This window comes from Tamandua tetradactyla, chromosome 11, assembly GCF_023851605.1.
Source record: "Tamandua tetradactyla isolate mTamTet1 chromosome 11, mTamTet1.pri, whole genome shotgun sequence".
NCBI classification, from domain to species: Eukaryota; Metazoa; Chordata; class Mammalia; order Pilosa; family Myrmecophagidae; genus Tamandua; species Tamandua tetradactyla.
Genome location: NC_135337.1, coordinates 28,804,409 through 28,822,185, shown reverse-complemented (window position 1 = coordinate 28,822,185; position 17,777 = coordinate 28,804,409). Strand labels below are relative to the sequence as shown.

Sequence of the window (17,777 nt, the reverse complement as noted above, 5' to 3'; positions counted from 1 at the left end):
TAGGGCTGTAACAAGTTCATATTGCTCAGCTTCACCTGATAGAGTCAAAGGAAGGCTCGACCTGGTGTGCAAGAGCCCACTGACTCATTCATTCATTCATTCATTCATTCATTCAACCAACCAACCAAGATTTCCTTCACGTTATTTGTCCAGTGTTTTGCTAGAAGCAAAGAGATGAAGATGAATAAGCCTCACCCCCTCCTTCAAGAAGCTCACCTCCAGTGGGGGAGACAATCATAGGATCACATCAGCCTTGATACTATTTGGAAGCATTACAGCAGACACAGAACTGGGAGACTATTTGGGTGACTGGGATGGAACAACCCTGTCATGGGACAGGGATCGGTTGTTTATAAAGACCTCCCTGAGGAGGTGACATTTGAATTGCACTGAAACAGAAAAGTAGAAGTGTACCAGGCGAAGAATGGAGTACAGGCATTTCAAGTAGAAGAAATAGAATGAGTGATGCCATAACTGCCTGAAAGGGGATGCTATATGTGGGAAATAATGAAAAGTCCAGAAGAGCTAGAAGGCATGTGGCAAAAGGGACACTGGGAAGCAGCTGGGGGCATCATTTGCTAAATATCACATAAAGCAAGACATTTTGGAAATACTTTCTCTGCCCATCCAGAACTACCCCACCAGCGAAACCTATTAAAAGTTTGGTAGATAGCTTTTCTTTTCTCTAAATTTATACATGCATATTTATGTGTACATCTGTAAATCCCATTTTAAAATGAAAAACTAAATTATCCTATACCTGCTGTTCTGCAAATTGTTTTTATTTTCTTTCCATTTTCCGTAAGTAACATATCAGAGATATCACAGGTCAATTTATGCAGAACTGTCTTGTTTGTAACAGGCCATGAGGAAAAGTAAAGGACACTGTGTTTGGGAGTGCTGAGTTTTATGTGGAGACTGGCTGAGAGAGAAGGGAAACTGCAGGAGAGAGGTCATTTGAAGAGGAAGGGGAAATGATGAGATGCCATCAGAAAGGCCATGAGGATAAATTGAGAGACATTTCTGAGCGACAGGATGGACGGACTGTGAGAATGACTTTTTTGCACGTAATAGAAGCCACTCAAACCGCTTTAAGAAGAAAGGTGATTTTACTGGGCAGATTCACGTGCGGGAAACACACCCAGGCCCGAGGAGGGCCAGGAGCCCCTAAGTAGAGGAATGAGGAATCAAGATCACTTGTGATTCCACAAACAGATCAGTTCCAACCTGGACCAATTAAATTCAGAATCTGGGAAGAAGGCCTGGTCACCGTTCTTGTTTGTTTGTATTCAAAATTCCCTGGGCAATTTCAACGGGGAGACGGGATGAAGAACTTCTAGTCCAGCATGTTTAGTCTCTCTGAGGCTCCATTTCCAAATTCCTGGGAGAGAGGATCTCAGCTGGGGTCGGGCGTTGATGCTAGTCCAGTCAACCAATCAACTGTGGCCAAGGTAGCGGTGGGGCAGGGGCGGGGGCCGGGAGCACAGAGCAACCTCCTGGGAAGGAAGTGGAGGGGAAGGAGGAGTGGCTGTGGCAACATCCTCATTTTGTGGCTCCACAGGGTACTGGCATATCAGGTTCTGTGTTTACCTCTGTTTCCAAAGCCCCAGCCTGAGTGGAAGGAAGATTGAGTACTTTGTGTCACTGGCACTAGTCCTCTTACCCCCATTTGAAGGGACAATGGAGCGATTTATCCCCTCAGCCTCAGTCATCAGGCCGGCCCCTGCCTGGGCTCCTTCCCAGGGGAGCCAGCACTGCCTGAATGTGCCCAGTCTCAGGGCCATTTAAGCAAGTCGGGACGGAAAAAAGCACATCTCCTGGGAAGTGGAAGCCAAGAGCTGTGAAATATTTCATTGGAGGCGGCTTCTTGTCATCAGAATGAATAACTGTGAGTGAATTGTGGCTTCATATTTCCATCCACATTTGGGAGAGGAAGTGAGGAGGGAAAGGGGTAACTAGAGGACTTTGAATCCTGGGGTGGCAGGCCTCATGCTGTGTCTCCTCTGTATTTACCTCCTGTTGTTAGGCAGCTCCTCCTACTCACCTAAGACTTTCTCCCTAAATGGAGAACTCCTCGCACGCAGCTGCATGGAGAGGAAAGGGAACTTGGGTTACACTGGAGGGACTTAGCCCAACCACAGAGATTTCTGTTTCCTGCTCCTCCAACACAAAGTCAGATTACTGCAGGGGCGTGTAACCCAATATAGTTATTGGCCTCCAGAGCACCCAGTGATGCATTTGAAACCAGCAGTCTCTTTGTTTTTCTGTTGGGCCCAGTCTTATCTTCCCCCTTTATAAAAAAAATTATTTTGAAATCATTTTAAACTTAAAAGAATAAGTTTCAAAATGTGTGCAGAATTAATATAGAGAACTTCAACATACCCCTTACCCAGATTTAGCAACTTTAACATTTTGCCACATTTGCTGTATCATGTCAGTTATCAATATTTATCTATATCTATATCTAACTATTTTCTAAACATTGGAAGCAGGTTGCATATATCATGCTCCTCTGCCACTTATTACTTCCGTGTATGTTTCCTAAGAAATGGTGAAGTAAGTACTTTATCTCTGTTTTATAGATTAGGAAGCTGACACTCAGAGCTGTTGTATGAAGTCGCCCCAGCACACACTGCTGATAGGTGGCAAAGTTAGTGTTCAGTCCAAAGCCCAACAAGATAAGATATTGTAAATCAATATCCAGAATCAAGATTTCAATGAAACTCTGAAGCAGAATAAAGAATTTCTTGTTTAATCCCAACAACTACCGCACTTGAGAGACGTCCTAAATGTGAAAAGCCCAAGAGTAGAAATCAGAACCTCTGAATCTCAATACTTACTTTCTTATTTTCTGTCTGAGTGATCATGGACAATTGACTTACTCTCCCTGAACATCAGTTTTCTCATCTCGGATGGAGATAGCTGTTGTGAGTAATTATGTGTTAACTGTAATGACCAACAAAAGTGTAGTTAGACCATAGGCATCCCCAGGAGTCTCATCACCGAATCATGGCGGGAACCCGGCTCCCCTGTTGGAGTCCAGTTGGACAGCCGCTGCGATGGCCGTCCACAGGCGATATTGTTCTCTTCCCACAGCCTCAGCGGTGACACAGGGGAGCGAGCGTGTCAGGCCCTGGGGACCACCTCTCTAATAGACTGACCACATTCGGAACATAGCGCCTCTTCTGAATGACCACAAGGAGAGGACAAATGAACTGAAGGGCGTGCCCATGGTGGCGGCCAGCGCACAGGGGGTTAGAATGCTGTGGTCAGCCTCAGACTTCTGGCAGGAGGGGAAAGCTTCCACAGAAAGAAACCAGAATGAGTCATGTGAGGATGGAGAAACCACCAGAGACAGGCTTCCATGTAAGGATCATGAAAAAAGGATAAAAGCTGAGACAGGAGAACTCTTAAGAACCTGGGTGGCTGATATTTCCATCTTTACAAGTCAGTATGTAAGACTCATGGCAGGACGTGGGCATGTTATGTGTGCATGTCCATGTGCTTGTGCAATGAAGGAAATCTTTCAATATTCTTCTGGCTCCTTTTTGGTTGGTTTGACAACTGTTTCTCAACATCATCCAGGGGATGTGGAAACGTATACAATATTATTATTAGAGATAAGCCTGGTCTTTTTGATATTACAAAACTGCCTTTTAGAAGTTTGGAGCAATTCAGTTTTCACTCTTAAAAACAGAGTATTAGAGAGCCTAATAACATCACTTATTATTATTATTTCCCTTTTTATTTTAAGAGTAATAGCTATATGTGTTGAAAAACACAGGTAAGTAGCACAGCACACTAGGAAACAAAATGTTCCCGCCTCATCCTGTTCCACTCCTCTATAGCAGCCAACTTTCCCCAATTTTGGTTTTAGTTCTCTTTCAGAGTTGAAACAAAATACTAAATTATATGTTTGTACATCTATTTCTTTGTCAATTTTCGATGGTATTTATTGACTTCTGCCATGTGAGAGTTTTTGCTAACTTATTCTTCCTCCACCTCTATCTCTATCACCTTCATAATGTTAGTCTATATTCCACTTGAATCCTCATCATGTATAAAGGAAATCATCACTTGTCTTTCCCTCCATCCTTTCTTCCTACTTCCCTCACAACCTGACTTCTGCCATCACCACCATTCCTTTCCTATGGGCTAGTTTTCAATAATTATATTCTATCCTGAAACCAAAGGGTAGTCTTTCATGCTTTATGTAAAGATTGATTCTAAAAATAAAAAAATAGGCATTTTTAGTTCCCTATAAATACATAAAAATTATTTGCTGAAGAATCAAATAAGACAAAATATTTCTGGGTCACTCAAAAAAGAATGTTCAAAAGTCAAAATCAAATGAATTATCTTTTCTTAACATAATCAGTTCCTCAAAACTATAACTTAATATAGGTTCTTCCTTATTTGGATTAGGATTTACCCCTGATTTTTGTTTTTTCTTTTTTTTTTTTTCCTGAAGCTTCAACTTCCTTTAAAAAAAATTGACAATAGAAACATATATTCTCTTTACCACATCATTAAGATCATCTAATTTCTTGAGCATACCATTTTTGAATGGCCTAATTTCGCCTGATTATCTTTGAGGTATGTATCACAGTTTCCAGCATGTTTTTTATTTTTTTTAATTGTACCCTTAAGTTAGTTCTATTGCTTCTTGGCTCCTATGACTTTCTGTTTCTTGAATTCCTCTTCCATCTTACTGGAGGGCACCCACAAGTAATCTTTCAGAAAAGGTGAGTAAATGTTTGAGTCCTTGTCTTTACTATGATAATTTTCTGTCCTTATGCCCTCTGTGTTTTCTTGTACAATTTCCATTAGATGGATGTTGTCATTCCAGGATTGATCCTACATACCTTTTAACCTTTTTCTCATATTTTCCAACTCTCTCTTTCTGCTCTATATTCTGAAACATTTCCTCAAATTTTGTCTTCCAGCCTTCATTTTGAATTGTTTAATTTCAAGGAACTCTGGTGGCCCTTGCTAATCTGTTCATGTTTACAAGTAAAGGTATATAGGGACAGCACATGGACTGGCTTTGCTCATTTAGGTTACAGGAGGGGTACAAAGCAGACAAATGGGCCACTCCCCATTCCCCTACATGCCCTCTCCCTTGGTCCCAAACAAGGAAGGTTTTATCTTTCCTCAAGGAGCCCTAGACCTCCCCAGGTAGATGAATTCCCTTAAAAAGCAGATATGTGGCTCATCTCTCCGGGTGACCAAGAGGTAGGGAGGTGATAGGAATCAGGGTAGGGAACTGGCTCAGCTGCTCTAGATAGCTCTTCAAATAGTGATAGTGATTGTTGACCTACTTTCCATTCCTGCTTTCCTTTACTATCAACTCAGAGCTTTATGTCTCTTCAGGAGCCCCCAGGAAGCTGGTTTTCTCTCCAAAGAAGATGGCTTCCTGTCTCAGGAAGACAGCTCTCTAGTGCACCAATCTTCCCATACCTCACATACTACATCCTACCTTGATTTACTTGGTGATTCAACTTCACCTGTTTTCTGTCATACAGAAAGTTATCCAAAACTCTGTTGTCCTACCTGTGCCCTCCGCACCATTGTGGATCTGCTCCCTTTTGTATGTCTTTACTGCCATTTCAATAGGCCACTGAGTGGGAGGGAAGGAAAAAGGTGGCCCATTCTACTTTCTGAACTAGAAAAACAAATGGCACCATTAAACTGCTTAACCTGTGCCTGGCAGGCAAATAGATATATATCATGTTTAATTTGCCTTTTTATAAGTTTTAGTAAGGTTGAGTAGCTCTCATATTTGTTTGGCCATTTAAATTTCTTCCTCTGTGGGCAGGCTGTTTTTTAGATGAGTGGTTCTAGATGCCATTCAAGTCCAGTAGACGTTTAACTTCCGGTTCTGTGCATGTGACATTCTAGGTTGCAGAAACATGCCATTTGAGAGCCCTTTATTCTTGTGAGTAGCTACTCATAATTCTTTATGAATTATTAACCCATAATAAAAATAAAGCTGTCCGTTGAAAGAGCTTGGTGTTCTCCTTTCTCTAATCTTTCCTCCTGCCCCTCCTTCCTTACTTTGTTGAGAAATTAAGGGCAGAGAGGAAAGGATGCATCACACCATGATATTCTCTCCTTAAACCAGCTTTCCTTCTGGTCTCCTACCTGAGTGCTGACTCCCACATGTTTCTAGACTCTCAGAGTGGCCCCATGTGGGACATGGTGTGAGCCATTTCTGCTTGGCCGTAAAGTCCGCTGACACCAATCAGACTGGCACCTCTTTTGCAGTCTTCATTCCCCAACAGGGCATATGGGATGAGAAACCCTGCAACTGGTTCCATTCATGCAGCTGGTGATCAGAAGGATGGGCACCAACATCTACTTTGTAAACAGTCCATGACTCTCCCACCCTTGGTTTATATAAACTGAACTCTCACCACCCCTTGAAGTTCTGAGATTCATGCTCAGGGTAGCTTATTTCAACAACTTGAGCATCTTTTGAACCAAGCTGTTTATTTGGGGAAATGCACCAAACCATTTCTTAAATTAGCTTTTGAAATAAAAATCATGATAACGCTGAGAAAACTTGAAGTCATGTATGTGCCTCTTAGGAGTTCTATTTTAAGTAACACAAGGAACTTCAATACACTCATGCAGCAACGCTAAAAACTGCTGGAAAATTCAGGGCCCACATCCTCCCTCTCAGCCTGGCTGAGAGCCATATAGGACATGAGTCTATTTGTGGCAGAAAGCCTGTGTGGCAGGAGTTGAGAATGACTCTTCTCCCACACTCCCCCACTTTACCTTGTGCTTGCACAAACTTCTGAATTTAGGAGAGAGAAAGAGGGCGAAGAGGAGAAGGGAGTGACCACTAAGAAAGGGTGAGGGATCCCTTTTTGCAAAACTTTTTGGGAGGCCACAATTTTACTTTTAGCCATATTGTCACAGACAGAAATGCGACCAAAGAAAACTTCAAGAATAGGATTTAGACAGATAAATCCCAATGAAACAACAGACTGCTGGAGGGCAAGGACTCTGTATTTTTACCCTTTTTACAGCCCCCAAAGCTAAAGAACATCGCACACAGTAAGTACTAAATAAGCACTTGGGTTAGTTAATTAATTAATGTGCCATCTAACTACCTTCCAAGACATGTGGGGGTGGGGTGGGGCTGTAAGGAGAAAGAACCCTCCTTTTTGTCTACATCCTTCTATTTTCCCACAAGGCAGATATTCTTGCAAATATGGCTGGACTACCGAGGTAATAAAGGATTTTACTTTTACAACAATCCGAGGATTCCGTGGTTTTTTGTTTGTTTGTTTGTTTTTGGGCACATGATGGTCTGGGAATCGAACCCGGGTCTCCCGCATGGAAGGCGAGCATTCTACCACTGAACCACTATGCACCCCCGAGGATTCCGTTTTTACAACATTAATTTCAGGAGCCTTTTCATCCATCCAACAGACATCCACATGCCCCTGACCAGTCACCACCACCACCACCCCCGCCCCCACATTTAGAATCCTTATTTATTCTCTCCCTCTTTCTCTAGCCCAGGGAGTGATGAAGGCCTGAGATCTGAATTCACTATATAGAAGGCCCTAATTGTGTGCTCCAATTCAGCTTCCCCAGACTTCTCTGAGAGGTGGGGAATGTGGGTGGTAAGAGAAGTAGAGGAGTGAGTATTCCTCTACTTGTGCAGGACTCCCCAAAATAATACAGTACTTTGCCTTCCATTTGCTATTCTCGCTCGCTCTCTGCCTCTCTTCACAGGGAAGAGGCATCATTGGCAGGGAGAACATGGATTTTGTTGGCACCACCCAACAAAATCAAATGCCATCAACATCTAGTCTACATCTGGCTGGTTTGAAGCTGTTACGTATACCAGAAAAGGCCATGTTTTTGTGGGTGCAGACCTATTGTGGTTGGGAACTTTTGATTAGGTTTTTCAATTGGGATGTGACCCACCCAGTTCCAGGTGGGTCTTGACTGTTTACTGGAGTTCTTTATGAGGATAAAAGACAGAAACAGCCTAAAGAGCTTAGAGTGAAACACACAGAAGTTCACTGAGGAGGCCGCTGGAACAGAAACTGAAAGCAATGAGACCTGTGAGTGAAGGATCAGTAGACATCAGCCATGTGCCTTACTCTCCAGCGAAGGAACCCTGGATGCCAGCAGCCTGTCTTCAGAGAACGTATCATGCTGTTGATGCCTTAATTGGGTCAGTTTCATGGCTTTAGAACTGTAAATTTGCAAGCTAATAAACCCACATGGTTAAAAGACAGTCCATTTCTGGTATATTGTATTTCAGCAGCTTTAGTAAACCTGAACAATATCTGCCAATGAAGATTAAGAGTTTGTTGTTCCAAAAATCTTGTTTGTTGCACTTTTAAATAAAGATTTATATAAACATAAGGAAGCCCTGGCTTCCATCTATGTGTTTGCTTATTGATTATTTGCCTCATTGGATGAGTGTTTGTGCTAAATGAAACCAGAGCCATACAAGAATTACACCCCCTCTGCCCCCCGCCGAGAACATGTGGTCTAAGGTGATGTCTTAAGATGTTCATTTCCCTTAAGTAATATCCCCAGGTCATATGTATTGTACTTAGATCCATCCCATCTCTCTCCAGACTTCCTAGGACATCGCAGCTCAACATCTTACTCTCAGCAATATTCCTAGCAAACTTTTACAGTTTGCCAGGTATGTCACTGTTGAATTCTCACCGTACCCTGTGAGGGGACAGGGATTCAGTCATCCATCTATTCCACAAGCATTAATCAAAGGCCAGCTGCCATACCAGGCCCTGGAGAGACAAAGAGGATGAAGGCATACTGCCCACACTCGCGGAGCTCACAGACTACTGAGGGAATAGACAATGTACATGCTATTACAATTCACTACGATCACTGCCATGATTGGTGCACAGCATGTGTTCAGAGAGTCTGAAGGCAGTCCTGGTGGCTCAGCAGGATGAGAGAGGTTTCCTGAGGAAGATTATGGACCTCAGGCCTGATGAGTAGGGGCAGGGCAGACAAAGAAGGATACTAAAGGAGTGCCAGGCAAGGGAAAGAGGACATTCAGATTATGAAAGAGAAAATGTGGTCCGTGTGGCACTATGAGTAGCTGAGTGTGGTTTGAGGTAGAGTGTAAAGGGAGGGATGAAAGGGTGGTAGGAAATGACTCAAGAGGGGAACTTGGAAGTCAGATCACAGACAAATATATTTCAAGGAGTTTGGATTTTACCATAAAGGAAATTGGCAGCCACTGAAGGGTTCTAAGTAAGAAAGGCTCATGGCATGCCTTAGACTTTAGAAAGGGTGCTCAGGCAGTGGGGAGGATAGATGGGACGATACTGAAGTGGTCCAGGAGGGAGAGGATGAGATTTCAATTTGGAGCAATGACAACTGGGATTGGGAGTCAGGATGGATTCAAAAAGATACTTAAGAGGATTATGCAGAACTCTGGGATGGAATGAATGTGGGAGATGTAGGAGAAGATTTGGGGTTTGGGTTCAATGGATGGATGATGGTGCCATTCATAAAGTAGGACTCAGAAAGTAAACGGGATTGGAGAGAAAAGTGAGCAGATGGATTGGGCATGCTGAGTTCTAGGGACTTGTGAATCAACCAAAAACATGGCTGGATCAGGAAGTGGAGGAGAGGTGTGGCTCGGCAATATGATTTGGGAGACCCTGGCACAATGGCAGCAGTTGTTGCCATCTAAGTGCATGAGATCACTCAAGGGAGGATGCAGAAGTCTCATGGCAGTAAACTGAGGCTGGCCCACAACCTCACAGTTGGTGCAGAACTTTTGTGGTTCTCTCTCCAGTTATAATAAATTACTCTGCACTTCTCAGTCACTGGTTTATGTTTCTATAAAAGTATTTTTTTTTAATTTATTCTTATTAAGGGAGTTGCAGACTCACAGAAAAATGATACATAATATAGTTCTTGGACGTGGGCCCGGCGTCCTTCCTAGAAATCAATCTCTTTTGGTACAAATGTAGGCCTCCTTCTAAGTTCCAAGTCCCTAACTCAGTGCCCAGCAGTGATCTGTGCATATAGACCAAATTGAGTTTGAAAAAAATACGTGCCCCCAGGCAAGCTTCAGACTGCCAATGGTGTCTCTGGTCATGTGACTACTGTTTCGGAAGAGCCACGAGGTCAAATGACTCAGCAGAAATTTACAAGCCAGAAGACAGGAAATAAGAGCTTCAAAAGTTGACTCTATTAGCAATGATCTAAAACACATGTGCCTAGAGCCCCACTGCTGATGCCGGGGAGGTTTTCACGGTGCATGCCAAGGGTCTGCAGCTGATACTCTGCCTCCCAGCGAAAGTGCTGGGGAGGCCTGCAGAGCCTCGGGCACAGCATGTACCTTCCTTTATCCAAGATTTCCATTTGCCTGCTGTTTCCAGGTAATCAAAACTTGCCCTTATTGGTACTCAAACTTTTAAAAGCAAAACTTTCCATTTTGACAAAAGAATTCCCAAAAGGAGTAACACTACCCCATACCTTCCCACCTTCTTAAACTGTCATGTTATTTGTCCTTTTCTTGATAGCTCTATGCTGATATCATGTCACCACTCCACTACCAGAAAACTAAGAAGCAATTTTAACCCCAAATAATAATAATGCCTATATTAATAATAGCTACCATTTATGTTTTCTATGTGCCTGGCACAGAGTGAGACATACTACCTACAGGTTTAGTTTCCCAAATTGCTCAAACAAATACCAAGCAATGGGCTGCCTTGAACAATGGGACTTTATTGGCCCACAGTTTTGAAGTTAGGAAAAGTGTCTAAATCAAGGGATCATCCAGGCAATGCTTTGTCAAGGAACACCGGCATTCTGAAGCTGGCTGCTGGTGATCTCGGTACTGGGTCCCTCTGTCACATATCAAGGCGCATGGTGGCTTCTCTGGCCTCTCCCCACTTTTCTGGGTTCCATTGATATTCAGCTTTTGGATTCTCCCTCGTGGCTTTCTCTCAGTCTAAATTTCAATCTACTTATAAAGGACTCCAATAACAGGATTAAGACCCATTCTGATTGAGGGGTGTCACGCCTTAACTGAAGTAACCTCATCAAAAAGTCTTGCTTACGATGGGTTCACACTCATAGGAATAGATCAAGTTTAAGAACATGTTTTTCTGGGGGTACATAAAGCTCCAAAACCATGGCACTGCATACATTAGTTCATTTTTGCTTCATAATATCCCTAAGAGGCAAATGCTCTCTTCCCCAATTTTCAGATGTAGAAACTGAGGAGCACAGAAATAAAGTAATTTACATCTCAAGTAAATTGTATCTCAAGTTAAATAATGGAAATAGGTTCTGAGCCCAGACAAGTGGGTCCCACACTGGCAATTCCCACGTGAGTTTATGATACAGTGATCAGTGGTCATTCTCATTTACCCAGGACCTTCCTGGTTTTAGCACTGAAACCTTTTAGTCCCAAACCAGTACAGATGATCACTGTCACTGGTCATCCTAGCCTGTGAGTGAGAAACACTCCATCGGAATGTTGACAGCTCTAGGCCAGATGTTCTGCTCCCAGCAATACATTCCTACCCAGGAAGGCAAAGTGGTGCAGGTGGAAGAAACCAATTAACTAGCAAATCAACACCAAATAGAGAAATGGGCTCCCTTAAAACAATAATTAATGTAGCTTTCTTTTAAAGCATATTTGTTCAACATTGGTGGGTGTCTTGGTTTCCTCAGGCTGCAGTAGCAAAGTTCCCAAACTGGATGGCTCAAAACAATAGAAATGTATTCCAGTGTCCAGAACTGGACATTCTGGAACCAAGGTATCAGCAGGGCCATGATCTATCTGAAGCCTGTGGGGGAGAGTCCTTCCTTACCACTTCTATCTTCTGGAGCTTGCTAGCAATCCTTGGCAGTTCTTGGTCTGTAGGTGCATCTCTGCTTCCTTTTTCATCTGGCCATCCTTCTTGTCTCCCTCTTCACATGGCATTCTCCCCATGTTGTGTCTGTGTTTCCTCTCTCTTTCTAATGACATCAGTCATATTGGATTAGGACCTACCTTAAAGAAGTTTGGCCACATCTTTAATAATAACTTCAAAGACCCTATTTCCAAATAAGGTCACATTCACAGGACTAGGGGTGAGGACTCGAGCATGTCTTTTGGAGGGAGGGGGACACAATTCAACCCATAATTGTAGGGGTGGGAAACATCTGTGAAGGAAAATCATAGACTTCTTTCTTTATCCTCAAAACAAGAGAATGACTGCATGCAATTATTATGAGCAATTTTCTAAGACAGACTATATTTTGTGAGGCACATTAAAGAGCTTATTTAAATAATAAAGATCAAGGAAATCCCTCATTCCCAGAGAACACTAGGCATTATTTGATTTCTCATGGCATCTGTCTGAATGGGACTCTGGTCTCAGGGCATGGACTCAGGTCTCAGGGCCCAGGGCTTTGCCTGCAATTGTGCCCCCATGTGTGCATGGAAGCTGCAAAAAAAAAAAAAAGAAAAAAAGAAATGCTTTGTTGAGCAGATCAACAGTGGAGAAGTTTGCAGTAAGGAACCACTTACTTCCACAGGATCACATGCAAGCAGAAACCTGAGCTGGATTATATCATAGTCCTAGTTTATTCCAGGGGCATTTTAGCATTACTTCCAAACTAGTATCTTAGGCAGTGTCCATACAGCCCTCTGGGTCCCCTACTTAGCCTGCCTGAGCCCTCTGTCCTAAAGAAAGTGCTTGAGCTTTGTGATAGGCCTCTTCCTCAAAGGTCTTTTCCACTTTTACAACTGGGGGAGGCTGGCCTCCAGAAGGGCTGTCTTTGGAGGGTGTTGCTTCCACATGACAATAAGCGCTCCTTTGAGAGTTCAAGATTCATTTCCAGGCAAAACAAAGTGAGTGGCTTTCTGCCTTGCTTTTTGCATCTGCACAAGCCAGAACGTTGTCTTGGCAAGGAAGTTTCAACATCTTAGGACAAGGGAGCAGGCGAAGAAAGCTGATCAGCCTAATGGCAAGAGAGGCAGCTGCCCTCTCCCAGAGGACCTCAGTTTGTCTTGGACGTGCTGTGCAGCGCCTCCAACAGGGACTGGATGGAGAGCCATTCTCTTGGCGATGACCTCGAAGCATCTGATCAGCTTCCTCCTAACAGGGATTCCCCGGATCCAGGTGGGACGGTGGGCATTTGCTGGGGCAGTGGGACTCATCTTTAATGAGTTAAATGGTTCCTCTAGGAATTAAAGACCAAACAGTTTGAGGCTGCCAGAAAAGATGACGAATTTGCTTTTCTCAAATAAACAAAAAGAATGTTTCATGGAAAATTATACAAGCATTTTTAAAGAACATTGAGGTCCACACTCTTAAGTTTATTTTTCATTCTCTTAATTCAATTTATTTAACTATGTGGGTAATTGCTTATTAAAGCTAAAAGGTAGAGATATTTTCTCTAAAACCAAATCTGATCTGTTTTCCTTCATAAGAAGCTCTTTAGAGCGGCGCGCAATGACCTTGCTCAGGGGGTCTGGGCTGCGCTGGCCCCATCGCACACACACTTCTATTCAGTGTGTGCTCTTCCCACCTTCCACCTACCGAACCTATCCATGGGCTGTTGAATCTCCCAGGGAATTTCTGCAAACTGCCACTGACACAGTATTGAAGGCCTGGAAACTCTGGAGGGATTCTAGAGGAATTTGGCTGTAGCCCAGAGCAAAATTAGACCCTAAAACACAATCTCTCCATGTAAGAGCCTAATGACAGACGGCAAATCCCACTACTTCTGTTGTATTCAGCCAACTCAATGCCCAAGTAGAAAAACCGGCTCAGGACATCTATTTCATGGGAATATGGGGAAAAGATGCTTTCCAAAGAGGACTGACAGAGATTTTAAGTCGTTTTAAAACTAACGATACCTCATTTCAAAATAATGTGATCAAAGTCTACCGTCATTTCAGAGTTCAGTTGTGCAAGGCATCAAGTACCAAAACACTAATGGCATCTTGAAAATGAAAACATACCAAAGCTATGACCCCGAGCAAATGGATCTACAGAGGAAAAGTTAAAAATCCCTTATTCTTTAGCCCTTTACATTCAGTCTAGATATTTCCTCAAGCTTCTAATGGTCCTTTTTAAAGGAATTAATCTTATACGGTATCTCTTTTCTTATTAATTTCTGTTCATCCTCGTTAATTGAATACCTATTGTGGGGGAACTATTTGAGGATAGTTCCTTAAAGGGTCCAGAAATGACCAGAGCTAACAGACCTGACCTCTGGAAGCTTCCAATCCAGAAGAGGGGAGTAGAATTTGGATTGGTTGAGCCTAACAACCTGAGTTAGGATATGAATACCTGTTGTGTTTGTTTACCAGAACAACATTGAGTCCACTCTCCTCCTTCAACACTTTTCTCACCTGGCTTCCAGCACACCATATACCATGTCTTTAACTGTTCCTTCTCAATCTTCTTTGCCCATATTTCTCTTACTGTTAAAGGTTGGCATGCCCAAGACTCAGTCTTGGACTTTTAGTCTTACCTTTTTCTATCTACCTCACTCACTTCTTTGGTCATATTATCTGACTTTATGACTTTAAATATTAACTTCACATTGATGATTCTCTCTGACCTCTAAGTTCATATATCTACCTGCCTGCTCGCCTTCTCCATTTGGAAGTCTAAGGGCAAGTCAAAGTTAAAATGAATCCAAACTGAGCTCCTGATTTCACTCCAACTCAACTTTCTTCTCCTGCAGTTTTCATGTCAACAAATAGCCACTCCACATGTGGCAGACTTTATTTTCTAAAAGTAGATTCCACAACAATATTTCTTGGCACTCACCGATTAAATATGGAGTCTATTTCTCTTTCCTTGAATCTGTTAAGAAGTCTGTAGTTGCCTTGGTGAATAGTGTGTGGTAGAAATGACACAAAATGTGCAAGTCTAGGTCATAAAAGTTGATATAACCTTTACTTTGTTCTTTCTCTTTCATGCCACTCACCATTGGAAGCTGGAAACCCAGCCAACCACTGTGAGGAAGCCAAGCAGCCAATAGAAAGGCCACATGTAGGTGATACGACTACAGCCCCCAACTACGGTCCCAGCCAGTAATCAGCATATGTTAGCGAGCAAACTTTCAGATGATGTCAGCCCCCAACCTCAGTGCTGTCTCAGTTGGCATCAAGTGAAGCAGAGGCAAGCTGTTTCCTCAATGGCCTGCCCAAATTGCAGATTTGTGAGCAAAATAAATATTGCATTGTTTATACCACTACGTTAGGGAATGGTCTGTTAAGCAGCAGTAAAAACCTGAAACATCATTCTTATAATTGCTCAGGCCCAAAACCTTGGAGTCATCTTGCCACCTCTCTTTCTTTCCTTCCCAACTTCCAATCTGTCAGCAAATTGTAACAAAATATATCCAGAAACTGACCTCTTCTCACCACCTCCATTTGGCTACCACCTGGCCCAACCTTTCATCATCATACCTCATATGAGTTATTGAAATAGCTTCCTGCTTCCTCCCTTGTTGTCCTTCAGTCCAATTCTTAACATGGCAGACAAAGTGATTATATATTGAAATGTATATATGTCTAGCATCCCACATTCAGGCAGGGGATTGTGCCTAAACCAACATCCAAGGCTACTTCACAAATAAGATACAGTTTCCTCCTGATTCTCTCTGTCCTACAGGATGCTTGCCTTTGGAACCCAACCACATTGTTATGAGGATGTCATAAGGAATCCCAGACCACAGAGAGAGGCCCAATGGAGAGAACTGAGGCTTCCCTCCATCACACAGCACCAAATTGCCAGCCATGTGAGCAAGCCATCTTGGAGCGAATCCTCTAACCCCAGTCAAGCCATTAGATAACTGTAGTTCCAGCTTAATGAGAGCCTCAAGTCAGAACTGCTTTCAAATTCCTGGTTCACAGAAACCATGGGTGATAATAAATTATTGTTTTTGTTATAAGCCACTAAGTTTTGCTGTGATTTATTGGGCAGCATTGGATAACTAACATTTTTAACATGTTGGCTTTTGTCTTGGGTTTGGCCCATCATAGTTAAATCACTGCTGCTATGGCTTCTGATATCATATCGTCATTTCTGGAAAATAAGGCAGTGTTCTAAGGGCAGAATTCAATTAATCTTATGATAGGCATTAAGCAACTATAATCTTCTGAATTCACAGGATTCCATGTCTAAGAGCTATAGAGCTAGATTTTTATACTCTGTTCAAGAAAGGGCAGACTAGCACTCCAAAATTTTTACAAAATCCACATATCTTTATCACTGCTACCCTCACTAATGAAATCCCATTTGTAGCACCCCTATTGCTGATTAAAAAGCCACTAATTTTATCAATGAAAACCCATTTCTAGCACAGTTTGCCAATCAACAAAGCCTCTGCCATTGATCAGGAATAGAGATCATAGAAGTTCTTGTAGCTTTTCCTGAAGCATTGGCTTCCTAATTAGAAAGATGGCTTTCTACCCTAGGTTGTGAATTCCCAATTAGGAGAATGACTGTACCTAGGAAATAATGTAATCCGGAACACATACATGTGATCACACTGCTGTGATAAAGTAGTAAATTACAGACATCATTATACCCAGCCTGGCTCTCATACCTCAAGTTCATTCTCATCTCCCCTCCCAAGCACCACCTTCAAGTCTCCTTATGATCTTTCATTCACTTCCAAGGAACCCGATTCACTCAAACACAGGCGTGGGGTTTCCTTTTTGATACTTCTCCGCTCTGAACTTCAGACGCCGTTCTTTAGTCTTGGGTCTGCCAATTGTTTACCTATTTCTCAGCACAGGCAGTAGTTTTTGTAAGCTATATTCAAGAAGGACATACACTGTATTTCTTTAGCTGCCTCATAAAATTGACTCTTGAAATTAGAGTCAGTAATTCCCATTATGGTAGGGGATAAGGTTTGGGCCCTTGGACCCTACCAAATTAAGATCAGTACTGTGTTCCTTCTAAATGGCTGCGTTCTGGCTCTCATAAGAGACATTGAAAAGATACAAATACCATTAAACTCCCTCCAAGGACCCATGTTCTCAATCTCCATCTAGAAGTGGGTAGGAAATAGGAAGCTCTATTTATTCAGTGCTAGGAAATCAGCCAGGGTTTATCGGCCATGTGGCTACCCCGGCATTTGCTAGAGAAAATGCATTTGCTAAGGAAACTAATCCAGGCAGCAGCGAGGACTGTGAGGAGCAGCCCCAGTCCCACTGGGGCCAACACTGAGATCTAAAACATGCTCTTTAACCTTTCCTGGCCCTTGTATTTCCTCCTCTATAAAATGAAAGGTCTAAAGATCCCTTCTAGATAGACAGGATAACTCTGGCTGCTTGGAGTTGCTACTTCTAGAGAAATCTGGTAGTGTTACCTTCTTTGTTTTCTATATATTTCCTTTTTCTGCCCTTTTCCTTCCACCTCTTCCTCCCTTCCCTTATTCTCCTTCCCTCTCTCACTTCTTTCTTTCCATGCTTATCTACTATGTGGTATCCACTTTTCTAGACCTCGGAGCAGTCCCTGCACTCAAGCAGTTCATCACATCAGTACTGATGTACTGATGAACACATCCGTAATAATTATTATTACCATTATTTTAATTAAGATAAATATAAAAATACTAACCACAAATATTTGCTGAGCTCTCATTATGTTCCAGGTGCGGTGCTAAGTGCCCTTAGGCATTATCTCATTTCATTTAATTCTCACAGCACGCCTAGTGGAAGGAGCAGTTATTACTTCAGTTTGGGTTTCAGAGAAGTCAAGAGACTTCCTTTAAACCCCAAAAAGCTG

General features: G+C 42.6%; 2 long non-coding RNA genes across 16 annotated transcripts in view; one reads left to right on the top strand and one right to left on the bottom strand.

Annotated features, from left to right (window-relative positions):
- Positions 1-17,777, bottom strand: part of LOC143649999 (uncharacterized) — a 99,431-nt gene that overhangs the window by 50,510 nt on the left and 31,144 nt on the right. The window lies entirely within an intron of this gene.
- LOC143650001 (uncharacterized) lies at positions 1,525-8,263 on the top strand. Of its 2 annotated transcripts, XR_013159313.1 has the most exons (3): positions 1,525-1,888; positions 4,472-4,596; positions 7,753-8,263. It is a non-coding gene; the product is annotated as an uncharacterized LOC143650001 (long non-coding RNA). The 2 variants fall into 2 exon arrangements; XR_013159312.1 differs by lacking the exon at positions 4,472-4,596.